This window comes from Sus scrofa, chromosome 17, assembly GCF_000003025.6.
Source record: "Sus scrofa isolate TJ Tabasco breed Duroc chromosome 17, Sscrofa11.1, whole genome shotgun sequence".
Taxonomy (NCBI): Eukaryota; Metazoa; Chordata; class Mammalia; order Artiodactyla; family Suidae; genus Sus; species Sus scrofa.
The window spans coordinates 50,875,902-50,888,869 of record NC_010459.5 but is presented as its reverse complement, the minus strand read 5'-3'; the positions used below and the strand labels follow the sequence as shown (position 1 = coordinate 50,888,869).

The 12,968-nt window shown below is 41.6% G+C and overlaps 1 protein-coding gene across 4 annotated transcripts in view; it reads left to right on the top strand.

Moving 5' to 3' along the window:
- The window catches only part of STAU1 (staufen double-stranded RNA binding protein 1), a 98,197-nt gene that overhangs the window by 14,286 nt on the left and 70,943 nt on the right, over nucleotides 1-12,968 (top strand). For 3 of the 4 annotated variants that reach the window (XR_002339895.1, XR_002339884.1, XM_021077514.1), the window contains exon 2: nucleotides 4,580-4,732. The exons of the other annotated variant lie outside the window; for it this stretch is intronic. The gene's annotated coding sequence lies outside the window, so the exon portion shown is untranslated. The remainder of the gene's footprint in view (nucleotides 1-4,579; nucleotides 4,733-12,968) is intronic. 4 annotated transcript variants of the gene reach the window in all.

The following is a 12,968-nucleotide window of genomic DNA, read 5'->3' as shown; positions in this document are numbered from 1 at the left end:
TCTGTAGCATATGGAAGTTCCCAAGCCAGGGGTCCAAATGGAGCTGCAGTTGCTGGCCTATACCATAGCCACAGAAACTCAGGATCTGAGCCATGTCTACGACCTACACCAAAGCTGACGGCAACTCCAGAACATTAACCCACTGAGCAAGGCCAGGATCAAACCTGCGTCCTCATGGATAGTAGTCAGGTTCGTTACTGCTGAGCCACTGTGGGACCCCTCTTTGTAGTTTTGATTTGCATTTCTGAAGTGTGAATTTTATGGTGAGTGAATTATATCTCAGTTAAAAACAGATAAAGTGACAGATTTTGACCCATTGCATAAAAAAGGAAAAAAAAATTGAAAAATTTTCCTAACTACTGTACATAAAACAAATAAGCTACAGCACATATTGTATAGCACAGGGAATATATAGCCTTTAGTTTAGTTTAGTTTTTTGACTGTGCCCACGACATGTGAAAACTCCTGGCCAGGGATAGAACCCACACCACAGCAGCAACCCAAGCCAATGCAGTGTCAACTCTGGATCCTTTTTTTAATTTTCGTTTTCATTTTTTTCTGGCTGCACTGTGGCATATGGTTTGTTTATTTGCTTTTAAGGGCCTCACACATGGCATATGGAAGTTCTCAGGCTAGGAGTCAAATCAGAGCTACAGCTGCCATCCTATACCACAGCCACATCAACTTGGGATCTGAGTCTCTTCTGCGACCTTCATGGCAACGCTGGATCCCTGACCCACTGAGCGAGGCCAGGGATCAAACCCGAATCCTCAAGGATACTAGTCAGATTCTTTTCTGCTGCACCACAAGGGGAATTCCCTCCACCATGGCATATGGATCAAATCTGAGCTATGGCTGTGACCTACACTGTGGTGGTGGCAATGTCAGATCCTTAACCCACTGCACTGGACCGGGGATTGAACCTGCAGTACCACAGAGATAATGCCAGAATCTTAACCTGCTGCACCACAAGAGAACCCCTTACAGCCAATATTTAATAATAACTATAAATGGAGTATGGGCAGTTCCCTTGTGGAGCAGCAAGTTAAGGATCCAGCATTGCCGCAGCTGTAGTGCAGTCCACAACTGGGGCACGTGTTCAAACCCTGGCCCTAGAACTTCCACGTGCTGCAAAAGCGACCTAAATAAATAAGTGGAATAGAAGCTTTAAAATTGTGAATCACTGTGTTGTACACCTAAAACATATATACTGTGTATCAACTATACCTTAATTTTAAAATTAAAAAAAAGAAATTGAAAATCTGATGAAGAATAGGATATCTACCTAATTTCATAGGTAGATAGATACTTACTCTCCACAAAATACTTAATAAAAAGGAAAAAAGAGTAACTGTACTGATGTGAAGCCCAGCAAATGCCACCTTGATGAAGTGATCAGAGTGAACACCATCAGCAAGGGACAGATCACGGTCATGTGTCACCTCAGATGTAATGAAAACACACCATTATCATTGTTTGATTTTCTTGCGAAACATGCATAACCCGAATCAAATCATGAGGAAACTTCAGACACATCCAAATGGAGGAACCGGCCACACAATGATTGGCCTGCGATCTTCAAAAGTGTCAAGGTCAAGAAAGTTGAGGAAAGACTGAAGAACTGTTTCAGACTGAAAGAGAGAGCAATCTGAACACAAAGACCTTTTTGTTGCAAGGTACATTATTGAGCAAGTTGGCAAAACTTGAAATGGGTCTGAGAATTAGATGATGGTCTGTATCATATTAATTTTATCTGAATGTGTGTATCACGTAGAAGAAAGTCCCTGTTGCAGGAAAGACACACTAAAATATTTGGCCATGATGAGGTTATCAAGTCAGCATTTGCTCTCAAATGGTTCAGGACAAAAAAAAATACCTGAACCATATTCACAACTTTTTTGGTAAATTTGAGATTGTTTTTAAAAAGTTCATGTACCAATTTCCAGTGAGGTTATATGTGTGACAACATGTGTAAAACCTGTAGGTTACTGTATTACTTAGAGTTCACAAGCCTGCTCTAGGAGTTCCCATTGTGGCTCAGCAGAAACGAATCCAACTGTATCCATAAGGTTGCGGGTTTGATCCCTGCTCCCACTCAGTGGGTTAGGGATCCGGCATTGCCACGAGCTGTGTAGGTCGCAGTCACAGCTCGGATCCCATGTTGCTGTGACTGTGGCTTTGGCATAGGCCCACAGCTGTAGCTGCCGATTAGATTCCTAGCCTGGGAACTTCCAAATGCCACATGTGCGGTCCTAAAAAGAAAGAAAGAAAGAAATCTGCTTTGACTAACTCAAGCAGGAAAAAGAATTTACTGGAAGGATATGGGATATATGGCAGGCTCTGTTGGAAATAGCTCCTCCCCTTAATAAAAAGTGTGTTGATCTTGGGCAAGTGACTTAACCACTCTGTGCCTCAGTCTCTGCATTCATAAATGGAGGAAATTATAGTACCTGCTTCATAAGGTTGTTGTGGTAGTTAATTAATTAATACATGTAAAGTTCTTAAAAGGGTGCCTGACGTAGTTAGTACGCCGTAAATATTATTTATTATCATTAACTGACTTGTCCAAAGAAGCCAAATGAGTGGACAGTACAGGATTTGAACCCAAGTCCATCTGAAACCAGAACCTGAACTTAGCGACAAGCTTTTTTCAGAACATGAAATGAGCCACGATTCTGCCTCCCTGTTTTCTCCTAAATGTTGATGAAAAATGAAGGATGTTCCTTCTCCCACCCGCACTAGCAGTTATTTCCTTTTGCATTCTCCTAGGGCTTACAAACAAAAACTAGTCAAGCCAGCTCCACCCTTTTAGAAGCTCAGTTCTTGCCCACACCCTCCAAATGCTTTTGCTTCACTAGTATACTTTGTTTGCTCTGGGTAATGTTATTCCTTTAAGTATAGAGGACATAGTCTAAGTAATACTGGTCCATGGTCTTTGATCTAGGCCTGCAACAGCTGCATTTGTGAGTTAACATGCTTGCTTCATGCTCTCTCTGTCTGCCTTGTGTCTAAGCATTATCCTTCTTTCTTATATTTGATGGAAAATATCAAGTCAACCTCTGAAAGAGTAATCCAGTTCCCTGGAAGGTGTTGTATTAACCATGTTTTTCATTTTCTGTGTTTTCTTTCTTTCTTTTTCCTTTCTCCTTCCTTCCTTCTTTTCTCTCTCTCTCTTTCTTCAAAGCCACACATGTAGAATATGGAAATTTCTGGGCTAAGGGTTGAATCACCTTCAGCTACTGGCCTACACCACCACCACAGCAACACCAGATCCAAGCTGGGATCTGAGCCGGATCTGTGACCTATGCTGTAGCCTGTGGCAATGCTGGATGCTTAACCCACTGAGCGAGGCCAGGGATTGAACCTGCATCCTTATGGACACTATGTCAGGTTCTTAACCCACTGAGCCAAAAGAGGAACTCCTCATATTCTGTATTTTCTGATTTTTTTTTTTTTCTTGTCATGGCAGCACCCAAAGCATGTAGAGGTTCCCAGGCCAGGAATGAAACCCAAGCTGCATGGAGTTCCCATCATGGCTCAGTGGTTAGCGAATCCAACTAGGAACCATGAGGTTGTGGGTTCGATCCATGGCCTTGCTCAGTGGGTTAAGGATCCGGCATTGCCGTGAGCTGTGGTGTAGGTCACAGACACGGCTCGGATCCAGCGTTGCTGTGGCTCTGGCATAGGCTGGCGGCTACGGCTCCAATTTGACCCCTAGCCTGGGAACCTCCATATGCCGCGAGAGCGGCCCAAGAAATGGCAAAAAGACAAAAAAAAAAAAAAAAAAGAAAACAAGCTGCAGTTGCAGCTTGTACCACAGGCCAGGGATCAAACCAATGGCTGCTCAGAGACCTGAGCTGCTGCAGTCAGATCCTTAATCCATTGCACCACAGTGGGAACTCCTCTGATGTTTTGACATCTTAAAAAGCTTTTTGGTTAGGGAGAGGCTGCTACTTCCAGGGCTACTCAATTCTAAGAGGTAGCAAAGGATTCAGGTCAGAGCACATCTTTCATATGCAAACCAACCCACCTGTATAGCTTAAACAACCTCCTTTTTTTTTTTTTTTTTTTTTTTTTGCTTTTTAGGGCTGCACCTGCGGCATATGGAAGTTCCCAGGCAGGCTAGTGGCCAAATCAGAGAACTGCAGCTGCTGGTTTACACCAGAGCTGCAACAACGTGGGATCCCAGCTGCATCTGTAGCCTACACTACAGCTTGTGGCAATGCCAGAAACTTAACCCACTGAGCAGGGCCAGGGGTCAAACCCACATTGTCATGGATACTAGCTGGGTTCTTAACCCACTGAGCCGCAACAGGGAACACACCTAGTGACTTTTTAAAATAATGGCGTTCTCGTTATTTAAAATAATGGTGTAGGCCGGCAGCTACAGCTCTGATTGGACCCCTAGCCTGAGAACTTCCATATGCTGAGGTTACGGCACTTTAAAAAGTTAAAAAAAAAAAAAAAAGTATTGGCAAACCTTTCAAGAAGTTTCACTGTGAAAAGAAGGAAGAAAATGGGACAGATGTGGAAAGAAAATGGGACTAAGGGATTTTTCCCTTTTGTTTTTGTCTTTTAGTTAAGAGAGACTTGAAAATGCTTTAAAAAGATTGGAAAGATCTAATTCAGAACTAATGCTTACATATCCCGAAGAGAAAATGAATCATTGAAAGTTCATATGAAGGGAAAAGAAGATGATTGGTTTGGATAGAAGATGCCAACCACTCCTATGGTAACTGGTAGAAAATTGGTTTAGATATGGTTGGGTTTTTTTTGGGGGGGGGGAGAAGATGAATGAGTTTCCAGTATAGACACTGACAAAGCAGATGTATGGGTTTGATGGGCAAGTACAATCAAAATAAAACGGTTACAGGAGTTTAGAATGTTGGAAAGAGTTTTCTTAAATGATGGACAGAAATCTTGCAGAATAAGGAAGGGCATGAAGAATGAAGAAAGCCAGTGGAGGGTGGGGGTAGCTAAATAGGTGAATAGACTGGAGTCCTGATAAGCTAGAGAACAGTCTTAGTGATCCATTGAACATGGCAGCTGGAAGCGTTGTGGCCAGGATGGAGAATGATGTTTTGGATATATTTGTTGTTGTTGTTGCTATTTCTTGGGCTGCTCCCGCGGCATATGGAGGTTCCCAGGCTAGGGGTCGAATTGGAGCTATAGCCACCAGCCTACACCAGAGCCACAGCAACTCGGGATCCGAGCCGTGTCTGCAACCTACACCACAGCTCACGGCAACGCCGGATCCTTAACCCACTGAGCAAGGGCAGGGACGGAACCTGCAACCTCATGGTTCCTAGTCGGATTCGTTAACCACTGCGCCACGACGGGAACTCCTGGATATATTTTTGATGTTAAGACCCAGTGTAGGCCGTAGGGTGGGTGACTGAGGTGGAATAGAGGAGAACATTGCTAAAAATGAGAAGGTTCTATAATTCAGGGACCACGGTTTTGGATTGGCTGTGTGTGTGAATGTTGAGGTCACTAGGATGGTTAGTGGAGGGCAGATATGTGAGCCAGGTGCCAAAATGTGATGGATGAAGGCAGTGGGGCAAGAACAACAGGGTTGTGGTGAATTACCTCTCTCTTGAACTCTATTCTTCAATTTTCAGCTGTTTATCCCATATCTCTATTTGAATATCTAATAGATATCTTCAACTTAGCAATGTGGCCAAGCCTAGAAAAAGAGGGACTAGAAGATAGAGCATTTTTTTCTTCAGAGCACACATAAATAAAGTTCTTCCAAAATAAAGTTGTGGTTCTGTTACCCCAAAAAATGGTGAAATGGATATAGTTAGGCAACAAATGGTCTCTTCCACATAATATAATACTCACTTATTAACAGATGTTACAACAGTGAAAATTCAGGTAGCCTCAAAAAGTAAGGCGAATATCCAGAAAATTTAAAGAACTCTTAAAAGTCAAAACAAAAAGTAACCCAATTTTTTAAAAATGGAGGAATTCCTGTCATGGCTCTATGGACATGAATTTAACTAGCAACCATGAGGTTTAAGCCCTGGCCTTGCTCAGTGGGTTAAGGATCCAGTATTGCCGTCTGCTGTGGTGTAGGTTGCAGGCGAGGCTTAGATCCCAGGTTGCTGTGGCTGTGCTGTAGGCCGGCAGCTATAGCTCTGATTTGACCCTGAGTCTGGGAACCTCCATATCCTGAGAGTGTGGCCCTAAAAAAGACAAAAGATAAAAAAAAAAAAAAGGAAAAATGGCGTTCCCTTGTGGTGTAATGGGTTAAGAATCTGAGGTTGTCATTGCAGCAGCTTGGGTCACTGCTATGGCCCAGGTTAACCCTTGGCCTGGGAAATTCTACATGTTGTGGGCAGGGCCAAAAAAATGGAGAAAGGACTTGAGTAGATATTTTTCCAAAGAAAATACACAAATAGCCAAAAATCCCATGAAAAGATACTCAACATTACACATTAGGGAAATGCAAACAAAAACCATAATTCGATGCCACTTCACACCCACTAGAATGGCTATAATTTTAATTTTTTCAGTTTTTTCTTTCTTTCTTTCTTTTTTTTTTTTTTTTGTCTTTTTAGGGCCACAACTGTGGCATATGGACATTCCCAGGCTAGGGATCTAATCCGAGCTATAGCCGCTGGCCTGCACCACAGCCACAGCAATGCCAGATCTGAGCCATGTCTGTGACCTACACCACAGCACAGGAACTCCTTTTTTTTTTTTTTTTTTTGAATGGCTATAATTTTTAAAAAGGAAAATAGCAATTATTGGCAAAGATGTGGATAAGTGAGAACACTGTGCATTGCGGATAGGAATGTAAAAATATTTCAACCGCAGTGGGAGACACTTTGGCAATTCCTCAGAAAGTAAACAAAGAATTACCATGTGACTCAGCAATTCTTCTCCTATGTATATACCCAAAAGAACTGAAAACAGATACTCAAAAACAATCCGTGTACACAAGTATTCATGACAGCACTATTCCCAGTAGCCAAAGGTAAAAACAATCCAAACATCCATAAATAGATGAATGAATAAAGCAATGGTGGTACATCCACACAGTGGAATATTATTTGGCTATGAAAAGGTTGAAGGTCTACCCATATACACTATAACATGGATGAAACTTGAAAACATTTTGTTAAGTGGAAGATATCAGATGTTGAAGGTTACATATTTATTTTATGATTCCATTTATGTGAAATACCAGAATAAGTGAATCCACAGAAACAGAATACAGATTGGTGGTTGCCAGAGAGTTGGTGGCGGGGGTAGAAGAGATTGGAGAGTAACTGCTAAATGGCTGCATGATTTCCTTTTGGAGTGATGAAAATGTTTTGGTCCTAGATAGAGATGATGGTTGTTCAACATTATGAATATACTAAATGCCACTGAATTGTTCATTGTAAAATGGTTAATTTTGTTAAGTGAATTTCATGTCAGTAAAAAGAAAAAAATTAAGGGGAAGAGTTGTCATCTTAGGAATGATAGAAAAGTCATTTATCAAGGTACAAGCAAAACTTTAACTGAGAGAAGCTGTACATGATTATATTTGTTCTCACCATAACAGTAATTCAAACACAACACAGAGTATAAGTCTACATTTTCCATTGTGTAAATACAAGTCTATGTTAGGAGAAGAGTTGTGTGCTTTTTGACAGCTCAAGTTTGAAAACCCAGTGATGTAGAATTTTTCCCCACCACCATCAATAGGAAGGACGAGAAGGAGGAAGGGGAGGAGGATAAGGCGGAGAAGAAAGAGGGACAGAGACAGAGAATGATAGGGAAGAAACAAGAGAAAAGTCTGTTTCCCTTTTAAGTATCACATACTAAGAAACAGATCCCTTCTGACCGCCACCAGTATGGGAAAGAATAACTCTGTTCTGAAGAGAGTGATTTCTAACCTAGAGTTCTATACCCAGCCAAATTATCCATGAAATATGAGGATAGAATGAAGACATTTTCAGATATGCAAGCCCTCAAAATTTTCTTTTCTTTGCTCCTTTCTCAGAAAGTGAATGGAGCATGAGAGAGAAAGCCATGAAAAAGGAACTGACAGAATCTAGGAAACAGGAGCACCAGCCCAGGAAAGAGGCCAAAGGATGGGCTGGAGACAGCTTCCAGCAAGTCTAGAGAGGGATCAGTCCCAATCAGAGCAAAAAGAAAGAAAGAAAGAAACTAAGAGTTTACCTGATGTGCTTGAATCTATTGAGAGATTTATATTTCTTTCAGAGTTTGTGGATCGACTGGTGATAAACACATAGAAAACTAAGTGTAGCCAATTTGTTGAACAGATGGGACCTTTGGGGTGTAGGCAGAAAAGAAGTTTATTCTTGGATGCTGAGTTTATTCTTTGCATGTTCAAACTGTCTCTGTGAAGCCAATTCTTCCCTCATACCCTTGAATGAAGTCTAGGGCAAATCTCACAGCTTTCTTTTTTTTAGTCACTCTAAGGTAATAAAACTCTCTCCATCACTTAAAACTCCCAAACAGTCTCAGTTCAGTAATTAAAAAGTCCACTCTTATGCATTAAGATGAATCACATGAAATTGCTATTTTTGTGAGCATAAATGGTCGAATGTTGGCAGTTTCATTTGATTCGGTCTAATGAGTCAAAACTCCCAAATTTATTTAAAATAAAATCATCTTGGAGTTCCTGTCCTGGCACAGCAGAAAGGAATCCGAATAGGAACCATGAGGTTGCAGGTTGGATCCCTGGCCTCGCTCAGTGGATTAAGGATCCAGCATTGCAACTGATCTGTGGTGTAGTCAAGGACGCAGCTCAGATCTGGTGTTGCTGTGGCTGTGGTGTAGGCTGGCAGCTGTAGCTCCAATTCAACCCCTAGCCTGGGAACCTCCATATGCCTTGGGTGCGGCCCTAAAAAAAAAAAAGCAAAATAAAATAAAATCAAATCATCTCCCCTTCTACTATCGGTGACCTGAGCTGCTGCAGTGACAATGCCAGACCCTTAACCCACTGTGTGAGGCCAGAGACTGAACCCGTGTGCTCGTGGATACTAGTCAGGTTCGTAACCTAATGAGCCACAACAGGAACTCCCTAGTTTGTATTTTAGAGCAGTTTTAGGTTCACAGCAAAATTGAGTGGGAGGTTCAGAGATTTTCTGTGTATGCTCTGACGCCACACACGTACAGCCTCCTCCATTATCAAGGTCTCCCATCAGAGGTACATTTGTTACTGTTATGAACGTAGACTGACACATCATTATCACCCAAGGTTCTTAGTTTAGTTTGCCTTAGAGTTCATTCTTGGTGTTTTATATTCTATGGGTTTGGACAAGTATATATGACATATCCACCAATATAGTGTCCTATAGAATAGTTTCACTGCCTTAAAAATCCTTTGAGCTCTGCCTGTTCATCCCTCATGCCAAGTCCATGGCAACCACGGATCTTCTAACCGTCTCCGTAGTTTTGCCTTTTTGAGAATGTCATAGAGTTGGAATCACACAGTATGTAGCTTTTTCGGATTGGCTTTTTTTCACTTAGTAATATGCATTTAAGTTTCCTTGATGCCTTTTTGTGGCTTGATAGCACATTTCTTTCTAGTGCAAAATAATATTTCATTGTCTGAATGTAGCAAAATTTATCCATTCACTTACTGAAGGACCTCTTGATTGCTTTCAAGGTTTGGCAATTATGAGTAAAGCTGCAATAACCAGTTCTTAGTCACCTCTTTTACAAGATCTGCCTAGGTGGACTTCCTTTGGAATGGGGAAGCATCAGCAGAAACCGAGACTCAGACGGTTCCCTGTTAACATCCTGTTACATAAGAAAATGAAATACCAAGGCAATTAATAACTTCAGGGAGAGAAATTTATGTAAGAAATGAAATTTAGCCATAGTACTCTATGGTCTCAGCGGTGTATACTACTTATACAGTCTTAATAGTGTAAATATTGATCGAATCAAGAATTATGATTCTAGAAGTTCTCTTGTGGTGCAGTGGGTTAAGGATCTGGTATTGTTACTGCAGTGGCTCAGGATGCAGCTGTGGCAAGGCCTGGGAACTTCCACATGCCTCGAGTGCAGCCAAAAAAAAAAAAAAAAAAGTATTATTGTACAAACATATTGGAAGGATGGGAGAAGGGGAAATCTGTGTGTTGGAATGCATGGGTACAGGACTAAGACAATAAAATTCTTACATATCCTAGCAAGGAAGCAACAGAAGTCTAAATGGAAATAACATTTAGAAACAAGGGAACTTCTGTTTTTTTATTATCAAGAATTATTTGTACAGGAGTTCCCATTGTGGCTGAGTGGTAGTGAACCCAACTAATATCCATGAGGATGTGAGTTCAATCCCTGGCCTTGCTCAGTGGGTTAAGGATCCAGCATTGCTGTGAGCTGTAGTGTAGGCTGCAGAGACAGCTCGGATCCCGAGGTGCTGTCATGTAGGCTGGGAGCTGCAGCTCGGATTCTGAAATTGCCATATTTGTGAGCATAAATGGTCGAATGTTGGCAGTTTCATTTGATTCGGTCTAATGAGTCAAAACTCCCAAATTTATTTAAAATAAAATCATCTTGGAGTTCCTGTCGTGGCACAGCAGAAAGGAATCCGACTAGAAACCATGAGGTTGCAGGTTGGATCCCTGGCCTCGCTCAGTGGATTAAGGATCCAGCATTGCAACTGATCTGTGGTGTAGTCAAGGACGCAGCTCAGATCTGGTGTTGCTGTGGCTGTGGTGTAGGCTGGCAGCTGCAGCTCTGATTCAACCCCTAGCCTGGGAACTTTCATATGCCATAGGTGCAGCCTTAAAAGAAAAAAAAAAAAAAGATCTGTACAGACATGTCATTTAGAAATATGAAGAAAGAGGAGTTTCTGCCCTAGTGCAGTGGGTTAAGAATCTGACTGCAGCAGCTTAGGTTGCTGCGTAGGCACGGGTTTGATCCCCAGCCCGGTGCAGTGGATTAAGGATCCAGCATTGCCGCAGCTGTGGCTTTGATTTGATCCTGACCTGGGAACTTCTATATGCCACTGGTGCAGCTAGGGGGAAAAATATGAAGAAAGATACCAGAAGGGCTGAAGGATTTCAAAGTGAGTGAGTAGGGTATTATTTTTCATGATAAGCTCCTTAAAACTATTTGACTCTTTAAACTATGAACACATTACTTTGATTAAGCAATTTAATTTAAAAACTGCAGTAAAACACAGAAATTTAGATTTCTAGACACTAAGCTAATATTTGAATATAACAAGAGCACTTGTGCTTTTAATGAGAAATGATTTGCATGAAGCCAAAAGTTATTTGCACGACCAAAAAGCTTTCTAATGTTACAGAGAAAATTACTCCCTTTAGCCTTCTGCATCCAGTATAATGTGAAAATACACCCTCCTCTTTCCAGATAATCTTGAGGTAAGCAGTGGATCTTCCTACAGGGTCAATTTAAACTTTTTTTGGCCATTTCTTGGGCTGCTCCTGGGGCATATGGAAGTTCCCAGGCTAGGGGCTGAACTGGAGATGCAGCTGCCGGCCTATGCAAGAGCCACACCAACTTGGGATCTGAGCCTTGTCTGCAACCTACACCACAGCTCACAGCAAAGCCAGATCCTTAACCCACTGAGCAGGGCCAGGGATCGAACCCACAACCTCATGGTTCCTAGTCGGATTTGTTAACCACTGAGCCACAACGGGAACTCCAGGGTCAATTTAACCTTCTATCATGAGAGAATTTGTTTTTCCCACTGGGTTACTTTGTATTAAGTTTGAGAGATAACTAGGTCAGGTAAGCCAATAGGGGCTAAATTGTTGACTAAGAACTGACTCATGATCGCTGCTTCTTACCTCACCTACTCTAGAACCCATAACATCCCTATAACAAAACCCTATCAAGATTTTTTTAGGAAAGTGGGTGAGAAAAGGAAGACCAGGAGAGAAAAACAGAGACATGCTCTTCCTGTAGCCTCCATGAGGACAAGGGCTTGTCTTGTTCATGTCAATATTCTCAGTGCCAGGCACACAGTTAATGCTCAGAAAATGTCTAAGTATCCATTGAATAAATAAATCAGTCATTGACCCTAACTCCCCACTTTCCCAAAGTCTATTTGTGTTAGAATCAAGTATCTGGAAGTTCCTGCTGTGGCTCTGCAGGTTCCAAACCAGACTAGTATCCAGGAGGGTATAGCTTTCAACCCTGGCCTCACTCAGTGGGTTAAGGATCCAGCATTGCTGTGAGCTGTGGTGTATGTTGCAGACACCGCTTGGATCTGGCATTGCTATGGCTGTGGTGTAGGCTGGCAGCTGCAGCTTCAGTTTGACCCCTAGCCTGGGAACTTCAATATGCCACAGGTGCAGCCCTAAAAAGCCAAAAAAAAAAATTAAATCATATCTACAATTCATAGGAATAAATTATATATTATGGTTCATAGAGCTATAAAAATCAACAGGTAAGATAGCCCTTAGATAAGGATACATCACTGGAAATAGCCAGTGATGAAATAGCCAATTAAAAATACTAAAAAGGTAAAATCCACCAAGTGCCCGAGGAGATACTCGAGAATGTTGACAGAAGTATTGTTTATAATAGCAAGAAATGGCACTCACCTAAATGTCTATCAGTAGAAGCCTGGGTAAATGTAAGGTGGTATATTCATTTGATGGCATATTCAATAGCAGTGGAAATAAACAGCAAACTAGAGCTATGTTTATAAGTGTAGATGAACCAGCCAAAAATGTAATGTTGAGGGAAAAAAAAGCAAGTCATAGAAGAATTCAAATGGTATGATGCCATTTATATTAAGTTTTAAGATATGTAAAGCAATATTATTTTAGGAAGCCTTTTTTACAGTGTAAGTTTAAAATGCATGGAAATAGGAGTTCCCTGGCGGCCTAGCCAGTTAAGGACTTGGTGTTGGTACCTCTGTGGCTCAGGTTATTGCTGTGGCTCAGGTTGGATCCCTGGCCCAGGAATTTCTGAGGCATAAAAAAAAAATCGTGTAAATAATAAATATCAACTACTGAATG